Genomic DNA, 6,432 nt, shown 5'->3' with positions numbered 1-6,432 from the left:
AACGATAAGCTGATCAGATTGATGAGGACAGGTTGTTGAATGGAACGGTTTTGATGAAATACATGCTTAAAAATTAAAATAAAAGAAGTTTTACTAAAAATTATTATTTTGGTAATCTTAGGTGATAATTGCTTCAGTTACTGAACCTACATTTAAAAAAATTTCTAACACTCAAAAAGTTTATATAACCTTTTTTGTATTCTTGTATTTTTTTTTGTATTTTTGTGTTTTTGTATTTTTGTATTTTTGTATTTTTGTATTTTTGTATTTTTGTATTTTTGTATTTTTGTATTTTTGTATTTTTGTATTTTTGTATTTTTGTATTTTTGTATTTTTGTATTTTTGTATTTTTGTATTTTTGTATTTTTGTATTTTTGTATTTTTGTATTTTTGTATTTTTGTATTTTTGTATTTTTGTATTTTTGTATTTTTGTATTTTTGTATTTTTGTATTTTTGTATTTTTGTATTTTTGTATTTTTGTATTTTTGTATTTTTGTATTTTTGTATTTTTGTATTTTTGTATTTTTGTATTTTTGTATGTTTGTATTTTTGTATTTTTGTATTTTTGTATTTTTGTATTTTTGTATTTTTGTATTTTTGTATTTTTGTATTTTTGTATTTTTGTATTTTTGTATTTTTGTATTTTTGTATTTTTGTATTTTTGTATTTTTGTATTTTTGTATTTTTGTATTTTTGTATTTTTGTATTTTTGTATTTTTGTATTTTTGTATTTTTGTATTTTTGTATTTTTGTATTTTTGTATTTTTGTATTTTTGTATTTTTGTATTTTTGTATTTTTGTATTTTTGTATTTTTGTATTTTTGTATTTTTGTATTTTTGTATTTTTGTATTTTTGTATTTTTGTATTTTTGTATTTTTGTATTTTTGTATTTTTGTATTTTTGTATTTTTGTATTTTTGTATTTTTGTATTTTTGTATTTTTGTATTTTTGTATTTTTGTATTTTTGTATTTTTGTATTTTTGTATTTTTGTATTTTTGTATTTTTGTATTTTTGTATTTTTGTATTTTTGTATTTTTGTATTTTTGTATTTTTGTATTTTTGTATTTTTGTATTTTTGTATTTTTGTATTTTTGTATTTTTGTATTTTTGTATTTTTGTATTTTTGTATTTTTGTATTTTTGTATTTTTGTATTTTTGTATTTTTGTATTTTTGTATTTTTGTATTTTTGTATTTTTGTATTTTTGTATTTTTGTATTTTTGTATTTTTGTATTTTTGTATTTTGTATTTTTGTATTTTTGTATTTTTGTATTTTTGTATTTTTGTATTTTTGTATTTTTGTATTTTTGTATTTTTGTATTTTTGTATTTTTGTATTTTTGTATTTTTGTATTTTTGTATTTTTGTATTTTTTGTATTTTTGTATTTTTGTATTTTTGTATTTTTGTATTTTTGTATTTTTGTATTTTTGTATTTTTGTATTTTTGTATTTTTGTATTTTTGTATTTTGTATTTTTGTATTTTTGTATTTTTGTATTTTTGTATTTTTGTATTTTTGTATTTTTGTATTTTTGTATTTTTGTATTTTTGTATTTTTGTATTTTTGTATTTTTGTATTTTTGTATTTTTGTATTTTTGTATTTTTGTATTTTTGTATTTTTGTATTTTTGTATTTTTGTATTTTTGTATTTTTGTATTTTTGTATTTTTGTATTTTTGTATTTTTGTATTTTTGTATTTTTGTATTTTTGTATTTTTGTATTTTTGTATTTTTGTATTTTTGTATTTTTGTATTTTTGTATTTTGTATTTTTGTATTTTTGTATTTTTGTATTTTTGTATTTTTGTATTTTTGTATTTTTGTATTTTTGTATTTTTGTATTTTTGTATTTTTGTATTTTTGTATTTTTGTATTTTTGTATTTTTGTATTTTTGTATTTTTGTATTTTTGTATTTTTGTATTTTTGTATTTTTGTATTTTTGTATTTTTGTATTTTTGTATTTTTGTATTTTTGTATTTTTGTATTTTTGTATTTTTGTATTTTTGTATTTTTGTATTTTTGTATTTTTGTATTTTTGTATTTTTGTATTTTTGTATTTTTGTATTTTTGTATTTTTGTATTTTTGTATTTTTGTATTTTTGTATTTTTGTATTTTTGTATTTTTGTATTTTTGTATTTTTGTATTTTTGTATTTTTGTATTTTTGTATTTTTGTATTTTTGTATTTTTGTATTTTTGTATTTTTGTATTTTTGTATTTTTGTATTTTTGTATTTTTGTATTTTTGTATTTTTGTATTTTTGTATTTTTGTATTTTTGTATTTTTGTATTTTTGTATTTTGTATTTTTGTATTTTTGTATTTTTGTATTTTTGTATTTTTGTATTTTTGTATTTTTGTATTTTTGTATTTTTGTATTTTTGTATTTTTGTATTTTTGTATTTTTGTATTTTTGTATTTTTGTATTTTTGTATTTTTGTATTTTTGTATTTTTGTATTTTTGTATTTTTGTATTTTTGTATTTTTGTATTTTTGTATTTTTGTATTTTTGTATTTTTGTATTTTTGTATTTTTGTATTTTTGTATTTTTGTATTTTTGTATTTTTGTATTTTTGTATTTTTGTATTTTTGTATTTTTGTATTTTTGTATTTTTGTATTTTTGTATTTTGTATTTTTGTATTTTTGTATTTTTGTATTTTTGTATTTTTGTATTTTTGTATTTTTGTATTTTTGTATTTTTGTATTTTTGTATTTTTGTATTTTTGTATTTTTGTATTTTTGTATTTTTGTATTTTTGTATTTTTGTATTTTTGTATTTTTGTATTTTTGTATTTTTGTATTTTTGTATTTTTGTATTTTTGTATTTTTGTATTTTTGTATTTTTGTATTTTTGTATTTTTGTATTTTTGTATTTTTGTATTTTTGTATTTTTGTATTTTTGTATTTTTGTATTTTTGTATTTTTGTATTTTTGTATTTTTGTATTTTTGTATTTTTGTATTTTTGTATTTTTGTATTTTTGTATTTTTGTATTTTTGTATTTTTGTATTTTTGTATTTTTGTATTTTTGTATTTTTGTATTTTTGTATTTTTGTATTTTTGTATTTTTGTATTTTTGTATTTTTGTATTTTTGTATTTTTGTATTTTTGTATTTTTGTATTTTTGTATTTTTGTATTTTTGTATTTTTGTATTTTTGTATTTTTGTATTTTTGTATTTTTGTATTTTTGTATTTTTGTATTTTTGTATTTTTGTATTTTTGTATTTTTGTATTTTTGTATTTTTGTATTTTTGTATTTTTTCCTCTCCGATTGTTGGCATAGACTTACATCCCGGAAAATTTCCCCACAAAAAGCTCGGAAGCAAGAAGGGCAAAACGCCTCCTTCCCGTAAGTGCTTTCGCCCTACTTCCTGAGTTTCTTGCTTCATGCGCCCAAAGTGATTTTGCGGAAAATGCGCGTACTTTTACGTGCTGAAACCACTGATCTAGCTTTTAATAATTTTCCACACATTTTGGTTGCTGACACGGTACCTGGAAGCATATTTTGCCGTCAGTCTCAATGCCGCCATTAGCAGCAGATTGTTTTTTTATGCACCAATTTTGAAGAACTTTGTATGGTGATGAAGTTTTTCCCTGCAAATTTGGTACACTTTACTGCATTTTGGAGTTAAAGTGTTTCGTCTTAGCAGTTTTTCCTCGTTGGTGGGAGACTTTCGTGAACTGAATTCAAATGCGTTTGGTTAGAGGTTTGATGAAAATTAATGAAGACGTGTAAGAAATCTGTTAATTAAATTGACAAATGATAAAATGTTATTCGAGGAACTGTGAGTCATTCCAAAAGTGCTTTCTTCAAAATAGTGTTAAATTTGTTTTCATTTAAAACCCACATATCGCTTGTTTGCCATTTTTAATATGAAGCCTTTATAGTGATAAACAAAAAAAAGCTTCAACTAAGTCCTGTATCATCGTTTTAGAACAGCCAGTTTAAGGTTCTCAAAACTTAGGTCAATTTGCCTCCAGGACAGCTACCTTGATTTAATTACAGATAAGAACCGACCTCCGAACCGTCAACCTCGTTGCCTCACAGCACGCAACTCAGGGGGGATGGAATTCCAAGAACACATGCCACAAGGTAGAACATTTTATGATGAACACAATTTTAAGAGCTCAAAAAGTGGGGATAAAAGGATTTGTTTGTGATTTTGAGACGGGACATGGGTCGGTTTGGTATTGTTGAAAATGACAGGTTAAGTGATTTTTTTTATTTTCGCATCTTCTGGAGTTTTAAAGGAGAGTATTTTTTCTGTATAATTTTTCGCCAACATCAGATGTTTCTTTCGATAATATATAAACAAATGATATGAATCTTAATTTAAAGGAAGGTACGACAATAGGTTGAAGAGCATCAGGTCGAATGTGAGCAATTCTCTACGAAATCGGTCTTTTTTCTTCAACTTTAATTTTTGTATTTTTTAATCCGACTGAAACTTTTTTGGTGCCTTCGGTATGCCCAAAGAAGCCATTTTGCATCATTAGTTTGTCCATATAATTTTCCATACAAATCCATACAAAAATGATGTATGAAAATTCAAAAATCTGTATCTTTTGAAGGAATTTTTTGATCGATTTGGTGTCTTCGGCAAAGTTGTAGGTATGGATACGGACTACACTGGAAAAAAATGATACACGGTAAAATTTTTTTTGTGATTTTTTTAATTAACTTTTTATCACTAAAACTTGATTTGCAAAAAAAACACTATTTTTGTATTTTTTTAATTTTTTGATATTTTTTAGAGGACATAAAATGTCAACTTTTCAGAAATTTTCAGGTTGTGCAAAAAATCATTGACCGAGTTTTGAATTTTTTAATCAATACTGATTTTTTCAAAAAATCGAAATTTTGGTCGCAAAAATTTATCAACTTTATTTTTCGATGTAAAATTGAATTTGCAATCAAAAAGTACTCTAGTAAAATTTTGATAAAGTGCGCCGTTTTCAAGTTATAGCCATTTTTATGTAACTTTTTTCGAATAAGTCGCAGTTTTTATTTTTTTTAAATTAATGCACATGTTTGCCCACTTTTGAAAAAAATATTTTTGAAAAGCTGAGAAAATTCTCTATATTTTGCTTTTTCGGACTTTGTTGATACGTACTTTCGTTGCTGAGATATTGCAATGCAAAGGTTTAAAAACAGGAAAATTGATGTTTTCTAAGTCTCACCCAAACAGCCCAACATTTTTCAATGTCGATATCTCAGCAACTAATCGTCCGATTTTCAATATCAAAACATGAAACATTCGTGAAATTTTCCGATCTTTTCGAAAACAATATTTTTAAAATTTTCAAATCAAGACTAACATTTTAAAAGGGCGTAATATTGAATGTTTGGCCCTTTTGAAATGTAAGTCTTGATTTGAAAATTTTGAAAATATTGTTTTCGAAAAGATCGGAAAATTTCACAAATGTTTCATATTTAAACATTGAAAATCGGACCATTAGTTGCTGAGATATCGACATTGAAAAATGTTGGGCTGTTTGGGTGAGACTTAGAAAACATCAATTTTCCTGTTTTTAAACCTTTGCATTGCAATATCTCAGCAACTAAAGGTCGTATCAACAAAGCCGAAAAAGCAAAATATAGAAAATTTTCTCAGCTTTTCAAAAATATTTTTTTCAAAAGTGGGCAAACATGTGCACTAAATTTAAAAAATGAAAAACTGCTACTATTTTGAAAAAAGTTACATAAAAATGGCTATAACTTGAAAACGGTGCACTTTATCAAAATTTCACTAGAGTACTTTTTGATTGCAAATTCAATTTTACATCGATAAATAAAGTTAAAAAAATTTTGCAACCAAAATTTCGATTTTTTGAAAAAATCAGTATTGATTAAAAAATTCATAACTCGGTCAATGATTTTTTATACAACCTGGAAATTTCTGAAAGTTGGCATTTTATGTCCTCTAAAACATATCAAAAAATAAAAAAAAATTAAAAATAGTGTTTTTTTGCAGATTAAGTTTTAGTGATAAAAAGTTAAATAAAAAAATCACCAAATTTTTTTAACCGTGTATCATTTTTTTCCAGTGTAGTCCGTATCCATACCTACAACTTTGCCGAAGACACCACATCGATCAAAAAATTCATTCAAAAGATACAGATTTTTGAATTTTCATACATCATTTTTGTATGGAAAAAAAAAACGAAACTATTGGCACTACGCCCCCCGGGGCATGGCCTTCCTCTAACGTGGGATTTCTGCTCCAGCGCCTCTGACGAGACAGGAGAAACCGGGACCGACGTTTTACTTCACCATCCGATAGAAGCTCAGTGGATAAGGCGGGAATCGAACCCGCGTCTCATAGCATCATCGGGATCGGCAGCCGAAGCCGCTACCCCTGCGCCACGAGACCCATTTTTGTATGGACAGCTGTCAAATTTGTATGGAAAATTATATGGACAAACTAATGAT

General features: G+C 23.2%; 1 protein-coding gene across 1 annotated transcript in view; it reads left to right on the top strand.

Moving 5' to 3' along the window:
• LOC120418404 (uncharacterized) overlaps window positions 1-6,432 on the top strand; it is a 326,864-nt gene that overhangs the window by 837 nt on the left and 319,595 nt on the right. The window lies entirely within an intron of this gene.

The sequence above is a fragment of the Culex pipiens genome, chromosome 2 (genome assembly GCF_016801865.2).
Source record: "Culex pipiens pallens isolate TS chromosome 2, TS_CPP_V2, whole genome shotgun sequence".
Lineage (NCBI taxonomy): Eukaryota > Metazoa > Arthropoda > Insecta > Diptera > Culicidae > Culex > Culex pipiens.
The sequence above is the reverse complement of the archived record's forward strand: the minus strand, read 5'-3'. Positions and strand labels throughout refer to the sequence as shown.